The 14,794-nt window shown below is 37.5% G+C and overlaps 1 pseudogene; it reads left to right on the top strand.

Annotated features, from left to right (window-relative positions):
* Positions 1–909: 909 nt before the first annotated feature.
* LOC130867676 (grpE protein homolog 1, mitochondrial-like) lies at positions 910–14,119 on the top strand (annotated as a pseudogene).
* Positions 14,120–14,794: the final 675 nt, after the last annotated feature.

Below are 14,794 nucleotides of genomic sequence, written 5' to 3'. Positions count from 1 at the left end.
ACCCACAAAAATAGAAATCAAAACAAACAAGCAAAAGACAACAAGAACAAAAATGTACAAACAAAACAAACTGAGATAGTAAGCCTACAAACATGCCACTGAGTTTATTTTGTGTGGGCCAAGTATTCCTGAACTAGCGACCTGCCTTGAAGTGTGGTGAATATATTCAGTGAAACTAATTTTTCCTTCCCCAGCAGGTATTAATTGCAGGTAACTTTATGGTTAGGGGTAGGAACCCGTCTCTGATTTCCCTTCTCAATGCTGGGACACCATCTGGCTTGAACCTACGCATATGTTGTATGTGCTGCCATAGTCTCTTGAGTTCATATACACATCAGTCTTGTGTCAGCAAGACAATATTTAGAGTCATCTATTACCTCTGATTCTTACAGTATTTCTGCCTCATCTTCTGAATAGACCCCTAAACCTTCAGAGGAGGGCTTTGGTGAAGATGTCCCATTTAGGACTGAGTGCTTCAAAGTCTCTTACTTTGCACATTGAGAAGGTTACCTAATGAATGATGCTCTGATCTATAGGTATAGCAATATGTCATAAGGAGTCATTTTATTACTATGCTGCTTTAGATTAATAATAGTAGTGGGTCCTCCCCTAGGACTAAAATCTATGTAGTCTCAGGTTCTTGGTCACTTCTTCAGTGTCAAGTATGGGTTTAATCCTGTATAATCAGAAAGCAGTTTGTTGCTCCCATAACATTTGTGCCAGTATTGTGCTAATATATTTTACAGGCTGGTCACTATTTTAGGTCACAGGGTTTGTAGCTGAGAGATATTAATGACTGAGTTTCTCTTCTGTAGCTTGCAGAGTAATTCCCAGTACCATAAATGTTTGTTAGTTGGGGTGAAGCTTCTAGCAAAGAATGAAATAAAATTTAAAGCATATATCAATCCAATGGTTGAGGAGTCATCACAAGCAAAGAAGATACTAAAGATAATGGATTGGGGAAAGTACAACTTTCTGAATGAAAGTGAACTGGTAAGTTATAGAATATATATCAGAGTGGCCAAAAACAGATGCTATAGAGTTGTAGGAAAAAACAAAGTCCCTAGCAGTCACCAAAGGTTAAGTTATGTAAAGTTTATAAAATTCTGTAGATCACCAGGAATTGGACTGCTACATAAATGTCAAAAATGGCTTGCATGATCTTTGAAAAACCAAGAGTTTTCTTAGCAATTCAGATTGAGTTTTGTTAAGAGGTAAGATACAAAGATGTGGGAGTGACTCAACTACAAACGTGGTGAGAGGTTTATCTACTCTTTATCAGAAACTTGTTCCAACAAATCAGAAGTAGTTTAAGAAAGGATAATGCACAGATTCAGGCTGGGAGACAGGAAAGGGTAATTTGGAAAATAATATTTTATATTAGAAGGAAACATCTGGAGTGGCTGACTGATCACGAGGCTTCAGGAGAAGAGAGAATACTCAATGGATCGTTGATAGATAAAATCATTGCTGACTTCACACGTATTTTGCTAGAGAAATCATGGTACATTTTATACAGAATGGTATATAGGAACCATAACCTGGAACCAGGTGTACCCTCATCTGGAACACCTGCCTTTTTAGATTCTACCTGTAGACTGATCTGGGAATATAAAAGCAGACCAGGATGAAATACAGATGTAAATATACAGTTGGCATCTCGTAAAGATCATTTCCTATCTCCGCTACTTTCATCAGTCTAAATGAGAGTCATTTTTCTGGCTTTCATTCCATTCTTCCCCCCTTGTTTGTGTTATGGGTTTCATGAACCACAAGAATATTATCAGTAATGTTTTGTGCAGACAGGTTTGTTTCTCTTTTTCTCCTGACTCAGTCTCTCTGTTCATGTGTCCTTTATGGACCATTATCCTTCAGCACCAGGTCCATTTCTTTCTTTCTAAAGTATGCTAGAAAAGTTTGATGATGGAAATTCCCCCAGTGTTGCTTTTATATGGCATGATTTTATTTCACCCCTGATCTTGAAACGTCACTCTCTGGGTTTACAATTCTAGTTGAAAGATGATTCTTCAAAGCCACCCTTAGATAGTACTTCAGTGTTTTCTAGCTTCTGTTCCTGCTGGCAGTGAAAGACTAACTGCCATTCTGAGTGTTCTTTCTTTGTAGGTAATCTTGTTTTCCCACTAGCTGAGGTTAAGACTAACTTTCAGTGTCATTACACCTAGAAACAAATTTCTTTTCATCTGTTTTTGGTTTTTTACCTCTGCCTGTGGAATATCAAATTCTTCCCAGGCTAAATCTTCAAATAGTATTTGTTAGTAATTAACATCCTCTACAGGTTAGGTATAATTATAAAGTAAGAAAGCTCAGTATCATCTTGCAGTTTTTTTCTAAATTTTTCATTGCATGTATATCCATTACCAGTAGCATAGTTTCTTCATGGACATCTTTCTTTTTGTTTGTTGTTTGAAATTTCCATTCAGGTTTTAATTATAATAATTAAAGTGACATATTGTAAGGACATAAAGCGCAAAGAATCTGGGTTAAGAGACTTTGCAAACATTGAATCTGTACTTATTTTCTAAGGCATGTTATCAATGAAATGATAAAAATAGATTTGGGATATTTTATGATTATTATGTATTAAGATGATACTGCTTATATATTTTGTAAAGATACACCAAAATTATGTCTTCCTATTTATTTGTGTCTTTTTAGTGTGACTAAAAGTTAAACTATGTTTATGGCTTTTATGTCATATGCAACTAAAAGCATGTTAGCTTTACGTAGTACTTGTAGGTTTCCTGGGATGATTGCTCTACATTGAGAATAATGCCATTAAATATGAACATTATCTCACAAACTTGCAAAGGTAAATCATAAACAAATTCTGTAAACAGACTCTATAGTTCTTCCATCAGAATTTGCTTTAGTAGGAGATGGATTTGCTTTTGTTTCTATTTACAAATATCAACATTCTATAAATAGAGGTTTTTGTCTCACCTACCAGTTCCCAAATAACCACTGAGAGGCTTAATATTAATTGAAAACTGTTTGGCCTATTAGCTCAGGATTATTATTAACTATATTTTACCATGAGCCTTGTGGCTTGTTAATTTACATCTTGCTTCTAAGGCAACTGCTGGCATCTCCCTGAATCTGTCCTTCTTTCTGTTTGGCTAGTGGACAAATCAATTTCTTTATTAACCAATAGTAATAAAACATATTCACAGCATACATAGGTACATCCCACACCAACATTCCCCTTAAAATGCTTGGTAATATAGATATGCTTACATCAGAGATTAAAAAAAGACACACAGTGTTGATTAACCTTCATTCAAAAAAAAACACTACTGTATTAGAACTTCTAAGGTATTGAATAGTATGTACCAACATATATGACTTTTAAATTAAGGATCCTTTCCATATATGACACATGTGAACTAAAAATGCATTCCACACCAAATTTATGGATACCTGAGGCTGGTGACAGCAGGAGGGGAGTCTGTGGAAAGGCTCATTACTGTCTGCTAAATTCCAATTAAGTGACAGCAAGAAGCTCTGTTTAGTTACTACATATTAGCATAACTGCAAGTAACAAAAATGCAGTACACGTTTAAAGAGCTGTAAGATAGGAGTTTGGAAGTTTCCACCATAAATAAATACTGAAATTCAGGGAAAGTTTAATTTGGACATGTTATACATTATATGAATGTATCAAAACATTACTAGGTATTCCATTAATATGTGTAGTTGGTGGTGTTTCAACTAAAGAAATTTCAACAGTTGAAAAAAAGTGTTAAAAGGAAGGAAGATCTCTATTGTAGGTAGGCTTCTCCTCTGCATACTGTGAATACCATTGTTAATAAAGAATGGCAAAAGAGTAGAGCTTGGTGGGGAAAACTAAATTGAATGCTGGGAGAAAGAAGGTAGAATCAGAGACAAGCCATGTAGCCCCACCAGTGACAGATATGGGAAATTTACCCTTTAAACCACAGCCTGGTGTAGATATACAGATTAATGGAGATGAGCTAGTTTAAGATGTAAGAGTTAGCCAGAAATATGCTTAAACTATTGGCCAAACAGTATTGCAAATAATATAGTTTCTGTGTGATTATTTTGGGTCTGAGCTGCTGGGCAGTCAGGAAATGAATGAGTAGCCTACTACAGCAGATCTCATGTTAAGTATAAAAGCATTTAAAAATTGTTTAATCAATGTGATAATTTTGAATAAGAATAATGAATATATATTCATTATATATACGTTATATAGGCACATATATTTAGATTGCAAACACTAGAACCTGAGCTTTATCCACAGTACCCATGTGAAAAACTAAGGAATGATGTCACACATTTGTAATCCACCACTGGGGAGGCAGGTCCCTCTAATGACTAAAACTATATACAGTTTGACATAGATTAAATTTTGCCATTTTACAAACTTTCACAGTGAATACAATGTTAGATTGCCCTAAGTAAAATGTATATCACTTTTAATTTCATGCAATTGGTGTTGTTGATAGAAATTATCCATTGATGTGGGAGTGATTTCTTTCTAATCTGTTGCTTTCATTGGTTAATTAATAAAGAAACTGCCTAGGCCCATTTGATAGGCCAACCCTTAGGTGGGTGGAGTAAACAGAACAGAATGCTGGGAGAAAGAAGCTGAGTCAGGCAGTCGCCATGATTCTCCCACTCCAGACAGATGCAGATTAAGATCTTTCCTGGTAAGCCAGCTCGTGGTGCTACACAAAATATTAGAAATGGGTTAGATCAGTATGTAAGAGCTAGCCAATAAGAGGTTAAAACTAATGGGCCAAACAGTGTTTAAAAGAATACAGTTTCCTGTGTAATTATTTCGGGGCATAAGCTAGCCATGCGGGTGGCCGGGTGCTGGGGACATAGCCTGCCGCTCGTATTACAACAGAGTGGCGCTCCAACGTGATGGACTAAATCCACTTGAAAACCTGAGAGGGCTTTAAAAAATAAGGGAGAGAGAGTTTAACACAGCTTTTGGCTGTTTGTGGGTGGCTTGCTGCAAAGAAATTGTCCTGACTCAGCAGCAGGAAAAAACTGGCTGTTTTAAAATGCCGGCTTTCTGGGCTATGCCACCATTGCAATATCTGTCTGACTCCTGTGGGAGACAAAACATTTGAATGGAGCATTTAGAGTAAAATGCTACGGCTTGCTTGATGGCAATGTGGACTGCTGTGTGCCTGGAACTGTGTGTGGCTCAGGGGCACCAAATGGCTCTGAGGCTGGAGTGGCTCAGCTCCGCCATGCTGAACTGTGCTGGTCTCAGGCAGGAAGGATCATAATTTCCATAACAACAGCGCAGTTAAGGTTTAGACTGGCAGTAAACAGGCAGTACCGTATTACCCCTACATGGTGCAGTTTTTAAGAAGTGCTTAGCATTTTAAGAACTGTTCCTGATAGTAAAAAAAAAAAAAAAAAAAAAAAAAAAAAAAAAAAAAAAAAAAAAATTACAGATTCACAGTAGGGCAGATTCAGACCACTAAATGGATCACAATGTTGGATGAGTATACATAGGCTTGAGAGAGAAAAAAAAATAGAGAGAGAATATAGATTAAAAGAAAAAATAGAGAGAGAATATAGATTAAAAGAAATAAAGAAAAATAAGTCATGTAAAAATAGAAAATTCACAGAGAGTCTGGGTTATGTACATTGTGTTTTCTTTAAAATTTTTTCTAAGGATATGATGCTTTGGAAAGGGTCTTCTTTTGTTTTCACAGAGGATGCGATCCTGTGAATTGCTTCAATCCCAATATGGTATGATAGACCAACCTCCTGAAAGGTTGCTGTGAACACACTCAAAAAATTACTTCACTCAACTGCCAACTGAGATAAACCTGACTCACAGGTTACACCCTAAACCATCTGATTAGCAGCGCCCCCATTCAGCAGGAAGCAGTTTGGAAAGAAAAAACTGTGCCCATGTTCCCAAATATCGTTTATAAATGTTCTTTTACATTTAAAGGGGGATATGATATAGATATGAATAATTTGCATTGGTGTGGATTTTAAGGTCAATTTTGTTATATGTATATGTATTTCTGATCTTGATTAAGGTATTGTGATTGTGTAGTTCATTTTAAAATTATAATGTTTAATTAGGAAATATAGGTTGTTAATGGCTAATCATCGACAATAGTCAAGCTTGTAGTCGTGTTAGATTTTTCTAGATATATAGAGATATATTTCAGTTAGATAGGCATTCTTCATATCTTTCAAAGGCTACAGAATATGGCATTTAAGTGTTTTAATAATTTAGGGCTTTTCATGACAATGAGACACGTCTGCTCCTGGCAGCACCAATCTACTTCAAGAGGAAGATGGGCATTGAAGAGGCTCCTTATGGAGTTTGATAGTCATTTGGGCAAGAAACTGCTCTTGCTTGGACTGTTGCATAAACTCGACACAGAGAACCCACAGAGAGAGGACTGCTGAACTTGCCTAAAGGTGAGATGATCTTTCGGGGTTCCTGATTCATGAAAGAGTCTGCGAGACATTCTGCAGGACACACCAGAAAGTGACTGACTGTCTTTGGAATTTCCTGCTTCTTGGAAATGTCTGCTGGATACTATGGGCCTGTAGGCCGAAGATGGATGCCCTAACAGTACAGAGGAACTTTGGGAGCGAGATGTCTCTGTCATTTCTAGAGTTTTGGAAGTTGTTTGCTTAGGTAATATTATATCTTTCTGGAGTCTTTGATGGAGTTGAAGAATGATTAGTTATAGTTATAATTTTCCTTAGTTATGATAAAAGATAAGATAGATATAAATATTGTAACTGTAATTCTTGCTTGATAACTGTTTTGCTATATGTAATTTTACTATGTCAAAATGAAAGCCTTCTTTTTTGTTTAAACAGAAAAAGGGGAAATGATGTGGGAGTGATTTCTTTCTAATCTGTTGCTTTCATTGGTTAATTAATAAAGAAACTGCCTAGGCCTATTTGATAGGCCAACCCTTAGGTGGGTGGAATAAACAGAACAGAATGCTGGGAGAAAGAAGCTGAGTCAGGCAGTCGCCATGATTCTCCCATCCAACACAGACACAGGTTAAGAACTTTCCTGGTAAGCCAGCTCGTGGTGCTACACAGAATATTAGAAATGGGTTAGATCAATATATAAGAGCTAGCCAATAAGAGGTTAAAACTAATGGGACAAGCAGTGTTTAAAAGAATACAGTTTCTGTGTAATTATTTCGGGGCATAAGCTAGCCATGCGGGCGGCCGGGTGTTGGGGACATAGCCCGCCGCTCATATTACAACAATCCATTCTTCCTCAGAAGGTCTAGATTGTGAGGTTAAGGGTAAAATAACAAATAAAAGTTGTCTTGATAATGTGACCCTCACAGGGGGAATATAAAGGGAAGAAAAATAGTAAATGTCAAAAGGGAGTAAAGGGGTAAGGGAAGTAAGAAGCACCCATGTTCAAGCCCTGTGTGTAATAAGGATATCCCTGAGTCCTTTGTGGGAACCAGGGGGTCTTGCAAAGTGTGAGTTGCCCCATCAATTCATCGCATTTACCTTACTGTCAAGAAGACAGACTGCTTCTTGGTCAGTTTATAAGTGCTTGGTCATTCTTGTGTAAGCTGAATGCCATATTTGAAAATATGTTTGATTTTTTTCCCTGAGTTAAAATTTGTGAAACTTACATTTCAGCAGCAACAGTAGCAAAGTTCTGACTGAGCTGGTAGCAGAATGAGAAAGATGTTGGGTTGAAGGAACATTTCACAGACGTAACCAATAGCCTTTGCAGAGCATGATGGAACAAGAACTTACTCACATGAGGAAGCAAAACTAGCAGTTCAATATTCCATCTAGTGACCTACTCTCTAAGGGACTGGAAAATCAATTATTTAATCAGAAAACTTAATTACATTTAAGTCAATTTCTCCTCCAAAAACCCAGTGACTACACTGGTTATAGATTCTAAAATGATGGTTATATTATGATGTCCTACGAGTCTATAAAATGAGATGGTGCATTGAGGATTTTATAATAAATTAAACTAGTGCAATTAGTTATTACATTTGTACATAGACCAGGAGATGGACCTATATATAGACATACAGACACCTTTACATTTTAATAAAACTTCAGGATTCTTATCTACAATTATACTTTACAGACCAGCCTCTATACTTACACCTGTGAAATTAAATGGCTTCTGGTGCTTTAGCTTCTGTTATAATTTATATAAATATATGTGAAGTAACACACTGAGGTCTCTCAAATCAACTTACTCTAGTGTTTCAGTGCCATGATAGTAATTCTTGTGGAGCTGTGCTTTTGTAAGATTATTTTTAATACATCTTCTGCATCATGCGCTCACATTTATGCAAACTTTACCTGTCTTTCATTTACATTTTCTATTTTACTCTTCTTAATTTACATAGCTCAAATGTGACCTTTTGCTTTTCAGATTTAATATTATATGATACAGTTGTCTTTAAGAACTTTTTGTGCAGCTACCATTTTTCCTATAATTGTAAGCCTGCGTTCAAGATGGGCGATTTGTGTCTTGTTTCTGAACAAATATGAGAAGTATATTTCATATTTCTAACTCTGTTTATAAAAGGACATACAGAGATGGGATGGATATGCATTTGATATTTAATTATAAATATTATTTGTAGAATGTCTACAGGGCCTTTGTCAATTTATCATCACTCTGATGCTACACGTTTTTCTACATTTTAATTGATTGAAAGGGCAAGAAGAATGAAAATAGAAAAGTGTCCATTTTTCTTCCACTGCTTTTGAAGAGCAAACCCTGCTGTTGATGACGCGAAGCTTCAGGAGAGTTACATAACTTACTAGAGCTTTGATCCTGACCAAGGTCCATTTTTAATAAGAATCAGCTACCTCTGGACTAGAGATTTATGCTTCACTTTTCCATTCCCCTAGGGGACAATGTATAGGCTTGTATACTTTGTAGTCTTATACCTAATTTCTATTCCACTGATAATCACAGTTGTCAACATTCATTAACTTACTCAACAATGTATTGGCCTCCAGCTATGTACACAGAAGCATTTTAAGAACCAAGAATGTTTGCACAAGATAAACTCCTATCTTATGAAGAATATTGTGTAGTATAGAAGGAAAGAAAGAAATATGAAAAGGATAATGAATGATGAGAGCACTCCTTGCTCTAATGGAGCACCATCCTACGTACAGCAAGAAAAAAGCTTGTGAATTTGGACTGGAGAGAAAGCTGTGGAGGTGTGTGGGCTGTCCACTCTAGCCAGTCAGAGCCAGGTTAAGCAATGGGCTGTCATATGGAAATAAATTTTAAATATATTCTGTCCTACTAGGAAACCACTGGAGGTCTAGATGATGGGGAAAATAAATATCTATGTATTCATTTGGATTCTCACATCTGTGAAAAAAAATGAATCTTAATTATAATGTCAAATTACATCATTCCTGAACATGGGATGTACTCACTCATTTTTGGTTTCTAGCCATAAATAAAGGACATTGAGCCTATAATTCGTGATCCTAGAGAAGCTAAATAAGAAGGTGAACCCAAAGAAAAACATATAAGCATCCTCCTGAATATTAACCTTCATCAGGCTATGAAAGAAGACAGAGACAGAGACCCACATTGGAGCACCAGACTGAAGTCTCACGATCCAAAGGAGGAGCAGAAGGAGAGAGAGCACAAGCAAGGAACTCAGGACCGCGAGGGGTGCACCCACACACTGAGACAATGGGGATGTTCTATCGGGAACTCACCAAGGCCAGCTGGCCGGGGTCTGAAAAAGCATGGGACAAAACCGGACTCGCTGAACATAGCGGACAATGAGGACTACTGAGAACTCATGAACAATGGCAATGGGTTTTTGATCCTATTGCACGTACTGGCTTTGTGGGAGCCTAGGTAGTTTGGATGCTCACCTTCCTAGACCTGGATGGAGGTGGGTGGTCCTTGGACCTCCCACAGGGCAGGGAACCCTGATTGCTCTTTGGGCTGATGATGGAAGAAGACTTGATTGGGGGAGGGGGAGGGAAATGGGAGGTGGTGGCGGGGAAGAGGCAGAAATCTTTAATAAATAAATAAATAAATAAATAAATAAATAAATAGAAAAAAAAAGAAATTATATTAATTACAAAAAAAAACAAATTACATCATTCCAACACATGAAAAGAAAGATATCATGTAAGTTAAATTTCACATGATATTTTAATGGACTAAAAACCAAACAGTTATATACAAAAGCGCACACATGTACATACAGCAAGAATTCCCAAGTGGACCATATGTGCTGTTTGGATTTCTTTAACCAGGAATCAGACAATATATTTGATTTGTACAAATACACTTGCAAGAGGACACTTCCAGGAGCTTGATCAACATCTCACACTTGTTTAGTAGCAGAAGTGACACAGTCAGATATTCATGAGTCTTTCTCTACTGCCATCTCCTAGGGAGCTTTGATGTGACCTTCATTCATCTCTGAGAAATGAAAGTGAAATACAACACAAATAGCAATCAAAGTCTTTTATATATATTTGGCATCTATAACTGGGAATTTGGAAGCATTTATTAAATCAACGATTCCTGTCATCTAAATATGAAAAGAAAATTATCAGTTATGTAAATATTTCAAAGATATTTAATAACATGCCAGAAAAATCTAATATCATAAAAATAAACATGCAAATTTATGTAAACCCTGAGTACCTAATAATCATCAGCATAAAGCAGGGGAACACCCAGTACAATGTTTGATAAATAATATAATTTTAATTAAACAAAAGCAGAAAATTTAATGACTTTTGCATTTATGAGAAATAACAAGTAAAATCATAAAAGAGTATTATCGTTTGTTGCCTTTTACTTATTGAAAATATATTACAATATTTTAATCCTGACAGGTTGTAGGAGGCCAATTGTTTGTTCCTGGCTGCTTAGACTACCAAAATAAACACACAAAAACTATATTATTTAAATCACTTCTAGGCCCATTAGCTCTAGTTTCTTATTTGCTAACTCTTACATCCTAATTTAACCCATCTTCATTAATCTGTGCATCACCACGCTATCATGTCTTACCAGCAAAGTTTCAGCACGTCTGTCTCCGGAGATGGCTCCATGGTTTCTCTTTGATATGCCCCCTTTTTTCCCCAGCATACAGCTGGTCATCACCTGGAATAATCCAACCCACTGACTTGCCTGTATTTACAATGATAATACCTTTTCATTGTGGATTATGTATTAGCTTGCTTTTACTTTTCATGAACATTGTACTATGCATTGTTGATACAAGGCATTGTCCTAGCCTCATGTATTACATGTGTTATACCTCAGTCTCAGCCTAGCTTTACCCATAAAGGTTCATACCCACAATGTTTCTGGCTAAAAAGTTTTGTTCTTTGTGCTGTTTGTTGCAATTTCAAAGCCAGAAATAAAGGCAACAGAAGAAAACTGAGAATCCAAATTCCTCCTATATTATATTCAGAATATGATCCTTCACATCCTAAAACAAGGATGCTTCCCAAAGTAATTCAGATTGGAGCTTTTGTTTCATTATGAAGAAACAGCATTTTTTTTCCATGAATGAAATAGGAAACCAAGAACAATGCACAGCTAAGGGCTATGCATTTCTCTGTGGAGAGCAGAGCACAGAGACTGCTGGTCACAAATCGCACAGGATTTTGTATTTGCCTCTTCCTATTGATAATGAAATGGAGGAAGATGTTGAAGATTTCCAACCCAATATAGTTTGCTATAGTCTGTATTATCCTAAAGGCACTGTGAAGAGACCAAGGAGACACAGGCCTGAGTAATAAGAGAGTACTGTGAGAAAAATAGCCATGCTCGGGGAGAAAAGACTCACAGACTTTTCTATCTGTTTGTTTGTTTTTTGAGATGGGGCTTCTCTGTGCAGCTTTGGAGCCTATGCTGGAACTCACTCTGTAGAACATGCTGCCATCGAATTAACTTAGATCTGCCCGATTCTGTCTCCCAAGTGATGGGATTGAAGGTATGTGCCACCACTGACCTACTGATTCTTAGACTTAACTGGGTCTGTGTTATAAAATGAGTCTTGCTGTGTTCTACAGTGGATGGCATGAAGTGATTTATCATTATTACACTCACAGCACAGCAACTGACAAGTAGAGTTTTAAATTTTAGTTTTGAGATTATAATATAGTTAGAATAATTTTCCTTTCCTTTCCTCCCTCCAAGTCTCCCATACTCCCATCCCTATGTTCCTTCAATTCACCACCTCTTTTTTAACTGCTATTACATGCATGTATATGTGTATATACACACATATTATAACCATATCATCTTACTTGTATGACTATACCATTTGGCTGACTGGCACTGGACAACCAATTGATCTTCTCCATGGCGAAGACCACTTCTCCCATTTCCAGCTTTCCTTACTTGCCTATAATTCTTTGTGTTAGGAATGAGACCTTGTGAGTTTTACCTTGTTTACTTGGGTGTACTCATTGGTGTTTTGCTTGTTTGGCTTGCATTTGGGAAGTCATGTTGGTGAGACTTTATGTTTATAGCTCTTGATGTTACTAGGAGACAAACTCCCAGGTCCTCTGGTGCTTACATTCTTTCTGCTCCCTCTTCTGCAGCATTCTCTGAAGTTTAAGTGTGGGAATGTTTGGTGGTAGAATCTATTGGGACTTGGTTCAGCAACTCTGCACTTTGGTTGGTTGTTGTTTTCTGCAGTGGTCTCGATCTGTTGCAAAGAAGACTTCTTGAGGAGGGGGAAAACTAAGTTTATCTGTGGGTATAAGGACAAATGCTAATAAATTATCATTAGGGATTATGCTGGTCTAGTAAATTAGTGTTGGCAGAACCTCTTCCAATAACCATGACTTCCCTAGCATTGGGTACTTAGCTAGGTTTCCAGTACCCAGCATGGTTTCCCACTTGTTGAGCAATTCTTAAGTCTGATTAGAGAGCCATGAATTAGTGGCATGATATATTTGCCGTTGGTTTACTCTTAAGGTTACCATGCCATGCTGGTCACTAAATCTGAAATCATTTTTTTTAATTAATTACTGCCTACAAATTATTACTAAGGTATTTTCTGCTAATCTACTCTAAATTCAGAAATATGCTTAATTAAAAATGCCTGCAGAATAATATGGTTTAATATTTTCTAACTAGTACCAATTGAGTGCACCATTAGCCTAAGACATTATGAGGAGATCATTCTTCATTTTTGAGTTAGGTTCTAATTGCATCTGGGATATTTGGGTACATGAAGGAAGTCATTCCATTTATCTCTCTTGGGTTATGTGTTCAAGTGCAGAAATTTCGGTTTGTTTTGTTGTTTTAATTTGGGGAAAAAGAAGAAGAAATGAGGCCAAACACTATTTCAGTAGAGGTTCACTTGTGTAAGTAAATAAACAGAAAGAGAAAACCAATGCTGGTGAATGCGAGGGAAAGCTCTTTCAAATTCTAGAACAGAGTTTTTGACCGTGTGAGGACGTTCTCAGCTTAAAGACTTTCTGTTTGGGAGCCACAGGGGCAATTGTGGCAGCTCGGTGTGATGCGTGAGGCTGACACAGCTCAGCCTTAGGACCTTGGCTTTCTTCTTGCCTGTGTGCACAGCTACAAAACAGAATATTGGTCAGAACCTCCAAGGGAACTTGGGTCATTGTAAGTCAGAGACAGATCCATCCTCTGCAGACAAGACTCTCCTGGAAGAGAAGACGAAGCTGGAGAAGAAGCTGAGGGAGACCATGGAAAAATACAATACAGCTTTGGCGGATACAGAAAATCCACATCAAGTTGGTGGAGGCAGCCAAGCTGTATATGGCATCCAGGGCTTCTGCAGCTACACACTGGTGGTTGTAGACGTCACGGAGAAGACAACCCAGAGTGTTGCAAAGGAGAAGAGCTTTAGCAATCTTCACCTGAAGAGCATAGATGGCTCAGGATTACTGATGTTCAGATTCAGGTGGTGTTGACAAAACATGGCTGCTCAGCCTCCACCCCATCAGGTCCACATTTGACCCTTACGAACACAAGGCCTCGTTCCATGTCTCTGTGGAGGGAAAAGAACTGAGGGGTGCTGAAGGAAGCAAAATTGCCTCCCTTGGGGCTCTGGATTTTGTAGGTCACTTGGTAGAACTTGAAAGGTAGGCTTGTAATTTCTCATCTGTGAACACAGATGACCCTCGCACAGCCTTGTTGGAAACCTTAAGGAAGTTAAGCAGAACGTTAACTTTCTTGTATACAGTGTCAGAGGGTCTCTGGGACCCTGGTCACTCAGTTTTCTGAGAAATTGCCATACTGATTTCCAGAGTGGTTGTACAAGTTTGCATTCCTACCAGCAATGGAAGAGTGTTCCCCTTACTCCACATCCTCTCCCGCATAAGCAATCATTGTTGTTTTTGGTCTTAGCCATTCTTACAGGTGTAAGATGGTATCTCAGAGTCATCTTCCTTTGCATTTCCCTGATGGCTAAGGATGTTGAACATTTCCTTAAGCCGTTTGAGATTCTTCTGTTGAGAATTCTCTGTTTAGGTATGTACCCCATTTTTTAATTGGATTATTTGACATTTTGATGTCTAATTTCCTGAGTTCTTTATATATTTTGGAGATCATTACTCTGTCTGATGTGGGGTTAATAAAGATCTTTTCCCATTCGGTAGGGTTTTTTTTTTTTTTTTGTCGTATTGACTGTGTCCATTGTTTTACAGAAGCTTCTCAGTTTCAGGAGGTCCCATTTATTAATTGTTGCTCTCAATGTCTGTGTTACTGGTATTATATTTAGTAAGTGGTCTCCTGTACCCATGCATTGAAGGCTACTTCCCA

This window comes from Chionomys nivalis, chromosome 2 (genome assembly GCF_950005125.1).
Source record: "Chionomys nivalis chromosome 2, mChiNiv1.1, whole genome shotgun sequence".
NCBI classification, from domain to species: Eukaryota; Metazoa; Chordata; class Mammalia; order Rodentia; family Cricetidae; genus Chionomys; species Chionomys nivalis.
The sequence above is the reverse complement of the archived record's forward strand: the minus strand, read 5'-3'. Positions and strand labels throughout refer to the sequence as shown.